This window comes from Carcharodon carcharias, chromosome 7 (assembly GCF_017639515.1).
Source record: "Carcharodon carcharias isolate sCarCar2 chromosome 7, sCarCar2.pri, whole genome shotgun sequence".
Classification (NCBI taxonomy): domain Eukaryota; kingdom Metazoa; phylum Chordata; class Chondrichthyes; order Lamniformes; family Lamnidae; genus Carcharodon; species Carcharodon carcharias.
Window position 1 is genome coordinate 185,522,287 of NC_054473.1, and position 14,503 is coordinate 185,536,789.

A 14,503-nucleotide genomic window follows, 5' to 3' on the forward strand; every position below is an offset into this window, starting at 1 on the left:
TCAGCAGCCTGCGCTGGCCGCCTGAGGAGCAGCGGCAAAGGCCAGCGCAGTGGAAGTGGTGGGAGGACGAATTCTGTCATCCTGAGAGTAGGCAACAGGCTCACGCACCATGGTGCCCATGGTCCACACACCCAGGGGAGGCACCTCAGCAACCCTGTCGGAGGACCGGTTGGTGGACTGCTGTGAGAGCCTGCATGCCCCATTGAGCACTGGTATCCACACCCACGGTGATACCATGCTGAGCCTGGTGTGGCAACCAATAGGAATATCATGACCTCCATCTGAGCCTCCACTCCAGTATGGGGCAGCTTCTATCTGTGCTGCAATGAACATTGCAATACAGCCAATGGGGAGCACCATCATCTACAAGTTTTCCAACAAGTCACACGCCAACGATGTCACCGTTCCTTCACTGTCGCTGGGTCAAAATCCCCCTTGGAACTCCCTCCCTAACAGCACGGTGGGTGTACCTACCCCTCAGGGACTGCAGTAGTTCAAGAAGGCAGCTCACCACCAACTTCCCAACGGCAACTAGCAATGGGCAGTAAATGCCGGCCCAGCAACACTCACATCCTGAAAAGGAATAAATTGAAAAAGAATCGGGCGTTAGTTGTGCCTCGCTAATACAATGACCTCAGCAAGAGGTCTTCTAAATGGATGAGTTTAGTCCGCTTCCCTCAGAAGCTGGGACTTGTACATATGATGCAGGAAGAGGGTGAAGTGGCAACTGAGGTGGGTATTTTGTCAGGATGAATGGCATTCCTGTGGTAGAGGTGGGGTAGAACTGCTACCCACCCTGGCTCCAGAGGAGAGTGTCCTTTTTAAGTGATTATTTTCTTTTTGAACTGATGGTTTAGTGGAGGCCACAGGGGAACTCTCAATGGAACAGACCTGTCCCCTGCTCCGCTGCAGCGCCATCTAATTCAGCCGAGGGGGTCTGATCGAGGCGGTAAGGACCCTGATTGGCATAGATAAGGGGGCCTTATTGAGTGTGGCCACTAGGACTGCCTGAAAAGTAGAACATCCAGCCCTATTTCAAGAGGGTTAATCCCCAAAATAGCTCCTTCACTCTGCCCATCATCTGCTCATGGAATGGGGTGCAACTGGGCTGAAATTTTACCCCCCCCCCCCCACAATGTAATTTGAAAGAGCCCCTCCTCAAACTGGTGACACCTAGGTTTCCAGTATCCAATCTTCCTGCTCTCCAGATATCCCCAGACAATCTTAGGAGTGTCACTTGAACCTTGGATCCATTTACCATCAGCTTGCATCAACTCAATGTGCTCCTGCTTCAGGATGAGGTTTCTACAGAATCATTTTTTTTATAAAAACACAGACATTGGTCTGGTTTTGTTGAAAAATAGAGATTCTGGAAAGAGGCTGCAGGTGTGCAATCAGTCCATGTCCCTGAGATTCAGAAGCTGGGTGAAAATCCTCAGAAGTGAAGGACATTAATCTTGTCAGATGGTTCCCCCACCCACACTTTCCCATCTGTTCTTTGTTTTGCCATCTGTGCTTTCAAAAAGATTCAGCATTCAGAAATAATTTGATTCCAATTCAGCTCTCTCAAAATCAGGGATCTCTTCAAAAACCCATTCATAGAATCATCGAATGGTTACAGCACAGAAATGAGGCCATTCAGCCCATCCAGCCTGTGTCAGCTCTCTGGAGGAGCAACTGAGCTCGTCCCACTCCCCATCCTTTCCCCACAATCCTGCATTTTATTTTCACCTCAGGTTCTTATCCAACTCCCTTTTGAAAGCCACGATTGAACCTGCCTACAGCATGCTCTCAGACTGTACATTCTGGATCCTAAACATACACTGCATAAACATTGTTCCTCCTGTCACTGTTGGTTCTTTTGCTAATCACCTTATAAGGGTGCCCTGCTGTTTCTGGATCCTTCTGCCAATGGGAACAGTTTCTCCCGATCTCCTCTGTCCAGATCCCTCATGACTTTGAATACCTCCCTCAAATCTCCTCTCAACCTGCTCCTCCAAGAAAAACAGTCCCAGATTTTCCAACCTATACCACATAACTGAGGTCCCATATCCCTGGAGCCATTCTTGTTAATCTTTTCTGCACCCTCTCAAAATAAAGTCTTCGCATCCAGAATTGGGCACAATACTCCAGGTGAGGCGGAACCTGTCTTCGATAAAGTTCCATCATAACTTCTTTGCTTTCATATGCTATGCATCCACTTGCAAAGAGCAGGATCCCAGGTGCCTTTTTAACCACTTTCCCAAACTGCCCTGCCACCTTCAGCGATTTGTGCGCACATACCCCAAGTCCCTCTGTTCCTGCAACGCCAGTAGAATAGAACCCTTTATTTTATATCATCTCTCCATTCTTCCCACCAAAACGAATCACTTCGCACTTCTCTGCATTAAATTTCATCCTCCCTGTATCCAGCCATTCCACCAGTCTGTCTATGCCTTCTGGAAATCTATCATTACCCTCCTCACAGTTCACAACACTTCCAAGAGACTGGAGAGGATATGAGGGGTCACACTTACAACAAAACCCACTGTGTACAAGGCTGCAGTAATATCTACCCTCCTATATGCCTGTGAGACATGGGTACCTACTTCAGACATATTAAGTAGATGGACAGGTTCCACATGTGGTGTGTTCACAACATCATAAGCATCAAATTGGAGGACAAAGTGTCCAACACTGAGGTGCTTTAACAAAGAGCAGAAACGTCTGGAATTGAAGCACCAGAATCAGAGCTCAGCTCCGGTGGAGTGGGCCTGTGGGATGGATGACCAACAATAAAATCCCTAAGGCAGTCATCTATTCACAACTCAAAGGCGGACACTGCCTGTGAGGTAGGCCAAGATTAAGGTTCAAGGAGTCCTTGAAGGTGAACTCAGGAAATGTGGCATGTCCGCCACAGGCTGGGAGAAACATTCTTACAAACTACCTGGGGAGAAATCTCTAGTTGTGGCAGCGTTTCTTTCAGGCAGGAAAGGGTACAGGAAGTTAAGGACGTAAGACAAACTAGAAAAACTGGGCAGCCCCAACAAAATCAGACAATTCATCCTTGCCTGCATTGTGGAAAGCCACGCAGATCTGTAATCGGGCTCCACAGCCACATTAGAACGTAAAACAGATGACTCGACACACTCAGGAAGTGGCCATCTTCGATAACAAAGGGAAACTGACGAAAACTCAGCCTAGACCCCTCGTTGTTTTGAAAATTTCTATCAAATCTCCTCTCAAACTTCTCTTCTCTAAAGAAAACAACTCCAGCTTCTCCAATTTATCCACGTAACTGAAGTTCCTCATTGCTGCATTACCTGCTCGACTGTTTGATTATTCCCACTCTAGCTACACTCTCTTAAGCTGAAGGGTGATTATCTTCTGAAATATACCTTGTATATAGTTCTCTGTGTCATGGATGCACCATAGTGATGCCAACTGCTGCTCAAGCTCCAGAACCTGGAACTCAAACTCCTAGAATCAACTACACTTTCTCCACATGTGGTTGTCCAGGAAACAAGAAGCATCCCACAGGGAACAGGATGCACATTCTAATCCTGTTGACTTCAGCTCGATAGCCACTCAGAATTCTGGAAGTTCTCACACACGCTGCATTTAACGCACAGGTTAGTGTTCACATCACATCCTATGTCGCTTGTTTATTAATTTATCAAAATGAGGCACATGGGTGTTTGAGATGGAGGGAGGAACTGCAATTGCTGCTTGTTGTTATTATATAACTGAGAGAAACTGGCCAGAATCCATCCCCCATTTCCTCACTGGTCTCACTGTAAATATGAGGAGTGTTCCTTTCGATTTTTTCCAGGACATGCACAGATCTCCGACCAAGACAAGTTCAAGCTCAGCTTAAATAACCACCTTGGTCAGATATCCTGCAGGTGCTTGCTTTCAGTCTGCCGGCACAGGTGAGGCACTGGTAGTGGTCCAGGGCCCTCGTTTGAATCAACAAGAGGGAAGAAATCTGAATAAAAACAGGGGACTGAATAGAATGCAGTTTCCCAGCCTAACCTCCAGCCCCACTTTAATGTGTATTAGAGTTTGGTCTTTTCCCAAAAAAGCGAGTCCAATTCAGGACTGATTTGAGTTTATTAAGAAGCAACAGTTTAAATCTGATGACTAAGCTAAGTAGACAGAAAAAACATATGACCCGTGACAGGTGAGAATGATTTATCGGTCCTGGATCGGACAAACAGATGGGCTAGGCAGGCTGATGCCGATCTCCATAGCTGGCAGTGGTAGTTGCCTCTGAACAGTTTACTGATGCAAGCTAAAGTGCTAGCGTTGTGTTAAAATGAGCATGGGCCGCTTCAAAAAAAAAAACTCCTTCCTGCCCAAAGTGATTTTTTCCTCTTCACAGCCTTTACTCAGGCAGCTGGTTTATGTATGGGTCATGAGACCCAACCGTATCAGGAATGTCTTATTTCAAGCCTTGCGCTAGAGACGTGCCCTTGGCAGAGGTAAAAGGCTTGCTTCCTGTGTTTTTTTTTCAGCCATAGCAAGCTGCTATGGGAGATTTCTTCATAACAGAGGGAGAGAGAGAGAGAGAGAGAGCATTTCTACAATATTCTTAAAACTGCCTTTTCTTCCACTGGGCACTGGATAGGCAGAGCACCCTCCAGCTATGCTCTGTTCAAGGTCCCCCATATCCCCAGTCCAAGCAGTGCACCCCCCACCCCCCCACCCCCACCCCGCCCAAGAGTATGAGGATTTGGCTGGCCAGGTTATTAACCCCCGTCACAACCCTAGGGCTTGGGTAGGCTTTGCCCCGTTGTAAAAGAGCGCAAATAAAAGCCCGGGTGCAGTTTTCATCAGCTTCATGGCAATGGGACCAGCAATCGGCTCTCAAAAGCCTCGTCATCCTGGCTGGGAGCCAGAAGGCCTCCGAGCCTCAAGTGTTGCTGGGAGGCTGCAAGCAAAAGGCACCATCTGCCCTTACAGGTGAATGCAAGTGACCCCATGATGCTGTTTTAAAGAAGACCAGGGGAGAATTCCCTGGTGTCCTGACCAATACATATTCCCTTAAAAAAAAACCAGATTATTTGGTCATTCACATAGAACATGGCCATTCAACTCAACCAGTCCATGCTGGCCTTAAAGATCCAATTGATCTTTCTCCCATCCTTCCTCATCCACCTAGATCAGTGTAGTCTTCTATTCCTTATTCTTTCTCATGTGCTTATCGAGTTTCCCCCTAAATGTATCCATGCTAATTCCCTCAACCACTTCTCACGATAGTCAGTTCCACATTCTCACCACTCTCTGGGTAAAGGAGTTTTTTCTGAATTCCCGATTGGTGACTATCTTATATCGATGGCCTCTAGTTCTGCTTGTCCCCACAGGACGAAACACCCCCTCTGTTTCTACTCTATCAAAACCTTTCATAAGTTTTAAAAACCCCTACTAGATCACATCTCAGCCTCCCCTTTTCAATGAAAAGAGACTTAGCCTGTTCATCCTTTCCTGATCCCGTTATCATCCTTGTAAATCTATTTTTGCACCCTCTCCAACACCTCCATATTCTTTCTATAACCTAGTGACCAAAACTGTCCATGGTCCCCCAAGTGTGGTCTGGGCCAATTAGCTCCAATGCTGTTTTTGGGAGCAGAAGTGCTACATTGGCTGTAAAGCTCTTTAAAACATCCTGTGGGCTGTGAAAGGTGCTTTATAAATACCAGTCTTTATTTCAGTTTCACTCTGATGTTAATGTTAATTGTTAATGAGGACCCCCTCCTCTGAGTGTCAGGGCACTCAAGGGTCCCATTATCCATCCCCATAAATATGGTAAAGACGTGGGACGAGTTGGGGTCACATTCCTCCTATTTAACTTTTGAACCTCTGACCCTCTCCTGCCCAGGGTTAATATTGAAGCTAATTGGTCTGTGAGTGTTTGGGTCTTCAATCTTCTCAAGACTACAGTTGCCAATACAAAAGAGCAGTGATGGCTGAGCTGTGGATTAGTTGGGAGCACACTCACCCTCTGAATCACAAGCTTCCCCCTTCAAGCCCCACCCTGAGTCTCGAGCACATAAATCAAGGCTGGCTCATCAATATGGTACTGAGGGAGTGCAGCACTGTCAGAGCTGATGTCTTTCGAGTGAGACATTAAAATGGGGCTCCATCTACCTTTTCAGCTGAATGTAAAAGAACCCGCAGCATTATTTTCACGGGTTCTTGTGACACAGGAGGCAGCAACTCTTACTTCTGGGCCAGAAGCTCTGGGTTCAAGTCCCACTTCAGAACCTGACAGCCACAGAGGGTAGGTTTGTAACGTGGCCAAACAGGTTGACAATCAGCCTGTAAATCCTTCCAATACGCCTGACAGAAGGTGGTAAGAGTGGGAGAGTTTCTTGGTCAGCCATACTGCAGGAGGCAATGGCAAACCACTGCAGTACTTTGCCGAGCACAATCAGGACCAATCCAATGGAAGTCCATGGCTGCCAATGCCCTCTTAGGGCCTGGTATCTGGAGGAGGAGGAGGCAATATTTTGAAGAGGAGCTCATCCCTGATGCCCTGACCAATATTTATCCCTCAATTAACATTGCCCAAACAGGCTATTTAATCATTATCAGATTGCTGTTTGTGGGGGATTGATTGCTGTGCCCAAATTAACTATCACATTTCCTACGTTACAGCAGTGACTACACAAGTTCAGCTGCTTCATCGATCGCCTTCCCTCCATCATAAGGTCAGGAGTGGGGATGTTCGCTGATGATTGCACAATGTTCAGCACCATTCATGATTCCTCAGATACTGAAACAGTCCATGTCCAAATGCAGCAAGACCTGGGCAATATGCAGGCTTGGGCTGACAAGTGGCAATTTACATTTGCACCACACAAGTGCCAGGCAATGACCATCTCCAACAAGAGAGAATCCAACCAACGCCCCTTGACATTCAATGGCATTACCTTCACTGAATACCCCAATATCAACATCCTTGAGGGTTACTATTGACCAGAAACTGAACTGGACAAGCCAAATAAATACTGTGGCTACAAGAGCAGGTCAGAAGCTAGGAATCCTGTGATAACTCACCTCCTGACTCCCCAAATCCTGTCCACCATCTACTTGGCACGAGTCAGGAGTGTGATGGAATACTCTCCACTTGCCTGGACGAGTGAAGCTCCTACAACACTCAAGAAGCTTGACACCATCCAGGACAAAGTAGTCTGCTTGATTGGCACCACATCCACAAACATTTACTCCCCCCACCACCGACGCACAGTGGCAGCAGTGTGCTACAAGATACACTGCAGCAACTCACCCAACCTTCCAGACAGCACCTTCCAAACCCGTGGTCACTACCATCTAGAAGGACAAGGGCAGCAGATAGATGGGAACACCATCCCCTCCAAGTCACTCACCATCCTGACTTGGAAATATATTGCTGTTCCTTCACTGTCGCTGGGTCAAAATCCTGGGACTCCCTCCCTAACAGCACTGTGGGTGTACCTACACCACATGGACTGCAGCGGCTCCAGAAGGCAGCTCACCACCACCTTCTCACGGGGCAATTAGGGATGGGCAATAAATGCTGGGCCCAGCCAGCGAAGGCCACATGCCGTGAATAAATAATTTTAAAAATCGAAAGAATACTTCATTGGCTGTAAAGCATTTGGAGACTTCCAATGGTCATGAAAAGCAATATGCAAATGCAAGTCTTTTTTACTTAATGCACTAGCCAGTACCATGATGCAACACAAAGTGTGTATTTAGATGAAAATCAGTGCACATTGAAACAGGCTGAATACTAAAGGCTCCTTAACTCCACTGGGACAATCTGAAACCTGGGCTGTTTTACATATGCTTCATCGACAGTTTGCTGGCAGTTTCGCAGTCTGGTGTTGTGCTTGCCTTTCTTCCTGCTGCGATTACTTGGCATTGGACCTACGTGACGTTAGAAAGACAGTGGCCAGATGCTTTTCACAACAACCACAAAGCATCGCCAGCAAAACATTCATTGCCCCATTTCCCCCAGTTCTGCCCTTTGTCCAGTTCAATTCTCACATTGGTTGCCAGACATTGTTTTCCCTTCTCATTCCCTAAGCCGTATGTCATCTGAGCATTGCCTGAACATTGGCAGAATCATTCAGAGCTCATGAGTTCAAATCCTATCAAGCCAGTTTGACAATTTGAGTTTAGTTATGATTTTTAAAAAAAATTCTGGAACTAAAAAGCTGGTTTCAGTCAAAGTGACCGTGTTCTGTTGGATTGCTGTGAACAAGCAAGTAACTAGTTCACTAATGTCCCTTTAGGAAAGGAAGCCTGCTGTACTTGCTGGGCCTGGGCCTGTATGATTCCATCCCTACGCCAATGTGATTGACTCCTATATATAAAAACAAAAAAACTGCGGATGCTGGAAATCCAAAACAAAAAAATAAAAAATACCTGGAAAAACTCAGCAGGTCTGGCAGCATCGGCGGAGAAGAGTACAGTTGACGTTTCGAGTCCTCTTGACCCTTTAACAGAACTAAGAGACTCCTAATTGCCTCTTGCATAGACACCGAATTGTGTCAAACTACAGAGGTTCAAGGAGACAACTCCTGGAGCCAAATTGGGCATGGATTAAAATGGAAGCCAAGCGATGCCCACCACGTGACAACGAATTTCTGAACAAGCTTGTCCTCCTTAAATTCTCCTTCTCATTCTCTCTGAGTGGATCTTTGAGCTCATTGTTACCTATGTGCAGGTTCTGGGATCAGTCTCCAAGGATGTGTGGCAACTGACAGCTGAGAGTCCATATTCCTCACTTGATGTAATCTAAGGGAAGACTTTTCCTCATTGTGGGAACAAAAAGCTTGTGTTGTCAGCTTCACTGGACCACCATAGAATTACATGGAGTTTGCAGCATGGTCATAGGAACAGGCCATTCGGCCCAGCTGGTCTATGCTGGTGTTTATGCACCACACGAACATAAAAACCTAACAAATGGGAACAGGAAAAAGCCATTCAGCCCTTCGAGCCTGCTGGGCTATTCTACCAGATCATGGCTGAATTTCTACATCTCTGCCTCACCCCCCAATATTCCTTGATTCCTTTGGTGTCCAAAAATCTATTGATCTCTAACTTGAACATACTCAATGACTGAGCATCCACAGCCTTCTGGAGTAGAGATTTCAAAGACTCATAACCCTCTGCATAAAGAAATATTCCCTCATCTCAGTCCTAAATGGCTGACCAGTTCTGAAACAACCTAGTTCTAGACTCCCCAGTCCAGGGAAACAGCTTCTCAGCATCAAACCTGTCAAACCGCCTAACAAATTTATGCATTTCAGTAAAGTCACCTCTCATTCTTCTAAACTTCAGTGAGGATAGGGCCATCCTACTCAATTTCTCAACAGGACAACCCTCTCATCCCTGGAACCAATCTAGTAAATTTTTGCTGCACCTCATATATATTGCTCCTTAGGCCAGGAAACTAAACTGTACACATTACTCTAAATGTGGTCTCACCAAAGCCCAATATAAAAGCCTCATCCTCTAATTAGTGACACACATAAACGGATGATCAAGATTCCCACTGTCCCTACCTACTATCTGAGAAACCACAGCCAAGGGAACAAACTTGGCAGCATCAGCAAGACCATAGCAGTCTCCTACGTACCCAACAGAACACAACGATAACAACAGATGATGGACATAGTAAGCTTCGCCTCCAAGGATGAACAACAACAGATAATTGCAGCAAGTCGTCCTTACCATTAACCTCAACACCTCCCAATAAAGGCTGAAATGTACCTGTGGCCTAAATTTTCAAGATGGTGGAGTGTCACCTCCCGTCATTTGAAGAGTGGGTGGGGGGATACATTCCCGCTGACTCCGAGAGCTAGCTGCCATTTTACGCTCTAATGTGTGCTGATTGGCTAAGGCAGGACTTCTGCACCTCACGCGGGAGGAGTCCCACCTTGGAGGCAGCTGGACAATCTGATTGGCCGGCCAATCTTCAGTCACTCCAGGCACAATGCAGCAGTGGCCGGAAGAGGCATTGCAAGAAGCTTCCAGAGCCTAAGTCCGGAGAGAACGTAAGTGTCAGGGGACCGGTTGGGAAGGTAGGGAAGGCCGGGGGGGGGGGGGGGGGGGGGGGGGGGCGGGGTCAGGAGGAGGGTGGGGCGCGACTGGTATCTCAGGGGATAGGCCAGAGGGGGGAGGGAGGTCCTGAGGTCACCAGGCCTTAAGGGGAGGGCACCCCCAGACAGAAGGGGGCTTCTGATGGAGGCTTGCCCCACCACCCCAATTCTTGCCCTAGATCCAACCATCTTTATTTCCCCCCTGAGGCTGGCCAGAAAACGGCCCTTAAGTGGCCTCGCTCAGCTCACGGGCATCGACGAGAGGAAGGTGATGGAGGCCTACAGCTCCCAGACCCTGGGGGAACACAGGGAATGGTTAAGATAACGGGGGCAGAGTGGGAGGGCAAGGGTTTGACGGTGTCAGGTGAAGGGTTGTTAGGTGGGACACGAGGATAGACACAGATACAGGGACCGGGATTTTTCTCTGCCTGCCGGCGTCGGGCGTGTTTGGGGGCATGAGTGGGCAATATGGCGAGAAGGCCAAATCTCGGTTTCACCACGTCGTGAAGCCATTTTGCGATCGCTTGCTCCACCCACTGATGGCGTTCCCTGCCAGTGGACGTCGGGAACCTCATTGTAACACATCAGCACGGTCACGAAAAGCAATATGCAAACGCAAGCCTTGTTTTCTCATTGCACTAGCCAGCACCATAAGGCCAGCCCGCCAGGCTCATCCCACCCACCGGATTGCCCACTTCACGCCAACATGTTTCACAACACCGGTATCTGTTCTCCAGCAGCCCTCCAAGTGCCGGTGATCTGGCCTGTCCCTGCCTCCAAATGCTGAAGTGTTCTCCGGAAAGTGAGCCCGTGCCTCATCTAGAGATGTGCCCCACCCGAGGTGCGTGCCTATGTGCTGCTGGAGGGTGCGGGTGAGCACTGTGTCGGTCCTCCTCAGACATGGTCGGGGAGCTGGGTGTTCTGCTGATGTCCCTTTGTGGGCCTCAATCTGCAAGTGGCAGTGAGATAGAGAATGGAGCTTTAGTAGATGAGGGCATGAGAAATATAAACTGCGTGTCACTCACTGTGATTGTCAAGATGTGATGAACTCTTGAAGGAGTGATCCGCACTAGGTGGCTGAGGCTATCGGATCTCTTCTTCCCCCCACAGGAGCGATCCCTGTCCTCCTCGGCAATCTGGCCTGGAGCCTCCTTGAACTTTGTGAGGTCAATGATGTCAGCCGTGGCCCCCTCCCCAGCGCCGCCCCCCCCCCCGCACCCCCCCCCCCCACCCCTCCACCCACCCGCCCCATGTCTGGAAACTTTCCCGCCTGTTGTGGACAAGCTAGGCCTAGATGAAAGCACAAGAAAGACATTTGATGAGAAGGGATGGAGTATAGGTCAGCAAAGGTTCATGGCCCCTGTGTGTGCTGAGCCCTACCCAGCAGGCCTGCGGATGGAGCATGATTGATGGGATGGTGGTGATGCAAGAGATTCCTCTAGTCTATCAGTGCCGATATGATTGTGTGAGACCCCTGAAGAGAGTAGCCACTTGAGGACACGATGCCATGTTGAGAGTTTGATATTAGAGGTGGGGTTGAAGGATGACCTACCCTGACGAAGCAGGTGAGACCTTTCATCCTGTCCCTGCACTGGTTCTCATTCCGGCACCTCCTTGGCGATGGCCTTCCAGGCCCAAGAAGTGAGGCCGGTGTGCTTCCTGCAACCACCCCTGGGATACAGCAGGTCCCTATGCACCTGCTCTCCTCTGATCAAGGCCTGGAGAGCATCGTGTCTGAAGTGGGGTGCTGCCTTCTTCTTGCGCGTGGAAGATATCGGTAATGATCTCCTGGAGACAGGTGGGCTACAGAGGGTGAGGTGTATGTGTTCGACTGGCGTCTAAATATGGCACCCGGACCTTCGACCCAACCAGCTGATTGTGGGGTGGACGAATCAGCTCCTGACCTGCCAGGTCACTTGGCCTGATAGGCGCCTGTGCATAATGAATGAGCTTCCAAGCGCAGGATTGGGCGCGAGTTCCTGCCATTCTGGGCAGTATGGTGAGCACCGTTGAAACTGTCCACCAGCACACTTAGTCCCACAAATTGAAAATTCCACCCATAGAATGACACAGCACAAAAAGGAAGACATTCAGCCCATCGTATCGGGGTGGGGGGGGGGGGTGGGGGGGAAACGGTGAGGGGTTGCTCTTTGAAAGAGTGATCCGATCAGTTCCAATCCCCTGCCATGGATTAAAGGATCATGGCAGGTCAATGGAGTCATCCAGATCAGCCGTGAACTTATTTAATGGCGGAGAAGGATAAATGGGTCTTTCTCCAGTTCCTATGTTCCTACTGGGTGAGGGGGAACTCTTGCGGCTCAGTAAGTAGCGCTCCCACCTCTGAACCACAACCTGTGTGTTCAAGTCCCACTCTAGGATTTGTTGGCTGCAAAGGGTTCACTCGTGAGGCAGCCAGGCAGGTTGATAATCAACCCACTAATCTTTCTAACATGCCAGTGGCAGGCAGTAAGGGTGGGAGAGACTCCTGGCCAGCCATGCTTGATGCAGAATGGTGCTCCTCAAGCTATAATCACTTGTTTCCCTCTGAAACAGAAAGAGGTGCCTCCTGTCCCCTCTCAGACTGTGGCTAATTACTAGCAGGCTGGATGAAAGGGAGATATTATTCAAACACAATTTGGGCACATTGCTCACTGCGAGAAGCAGAGCTCAGTCACAAACAGGATGAGCTCTGCTTCCCCCCCTCCAGCAAAGCTGCAGATGTGACAGTTTAAGTCTATTTGCAGAAATCTATTTCTGTTTCCAGTTCGCTCCACACGCTGAATTAAAAAGATTCAATCAAGAAAAAAATAAATGGGTGCAAAAATTACTACTTCAGTCCGAACATTGTTCCCCAGTCATCGATTTGTCCAAACAACGTTTTATTTTTTTCCCAGGAACAAGGGTGGGAAACCAGAAAATAAATAGCAGGTTGCTGCGGGCACTGACTTGAGCCTTGCTTTGTTTTGATAGATTTTACAGGGAGCTTTACTGGAGGATAAAAATAATTATATATGTCAAACCCTCAAGTAACTTTTCAGACACTGAAATCATCTGCTGTCAAGAAAAATGATGCAGACAAACCCAACAAAATAAAATGGAAAACCCAAACGTGTTGAGTTCTGAAGGTGCATCTGAAGCAAATCGATGTCATGCTGTTGGGCTGAGTGTCTGGCTTCTGGCCCTTGCTCATGTCAATGAAAACGTGTGGTTTCGGAAGTGAGGGAGAGTGAATGAAGTGGGAGGTGCAATGTTAAATTACCTTATAGCTGAATGTGTGAATGTGAAATAGGATTAAGTCAAATGGTACTTACTGAGCCACACTGAACAGCCCCCTGGGGCACTTTGTGCTGATCTTGGATTGGTATAAATTGTTCACAGTTTTTATTGAGGGAGGAACATTGGTCAGGACACTGGAATATTCTTTGATGTAACACAGTGGGATCTTTCATGTCTGTCTGCAGATACAGAGGTGTTCTTGCTTTGACATTGTATCTGAAGAGCAGCATCTCCAACAGTGCAGGGCCACCACAATTCTGCACCATAGTAACAGCTTTTCTCACAACATTGGGGTTTGAACCCCCAACCTTCTAACACAGAGTCAAAAGCACTACCAGTAGAGCTAAGCTAATCCGTCAGATGGAACGAGATAAAACATCGATAAATAACAAATGAAGGAACCTTTCACCCTTCTGCAATCGGATCTGCAATCTTGTTCTGGTTTTGATCATAAATCTCCAATCTTTTCCCTGATCTTGACCATAGGCATCCGCTCTGGCGCAGATGGTATGGCACTCTCACCTCCTGTCGAAGGGTCATGAGGACTCGAAACGTCAACTCTTTTCTTCTCCGCCGATGCTGCCAGACCTGCTGAGTTTTTCCAGGTAATTCTGTTTTTGTTTTTGCTCTCACCTCAGTGTTGGATTCAAGTCTCGCGGAAGAGACTTAAGGCTGCCACCTAGGTTAACACTCCAACTGAGGGGAGCTGCACTGTCAGAGGTACTGTCTTTCAGATGAGACATTAAACTGAGGCCCCATCTTCCCTTTCAAGGCAATGTAAAAGATCCTGCTACACGCTTTTGCAGAACAGGGGAGTTCTCTCCAGTGTCCTGGTGTCAAACTTTCATCCCACAACCAAGATCACTAAATAGGAGATTATCCAGTCAATCCTGTTTGTGGGACCTGGCAGTGCACACATTATCTGGCGTGTTTCCTAGCGTGATAAGAATAACTATACCTCTATAGGTGCTTAATTGGTTGTAAAGTACTTTGAGAATCTGCTGCCTGTATCTTAACTTGTGCCGAGTCCCATTCACCCATAACCCATGTGTTTTCTGGCTCCCTATCTGACAGGTGCCTCAATTCTAAAACACTCATTCTTGTTTTCAAATCCCTCCATTGCCTAGCCCCCACTGCCCCCTTCTTATCTCTGG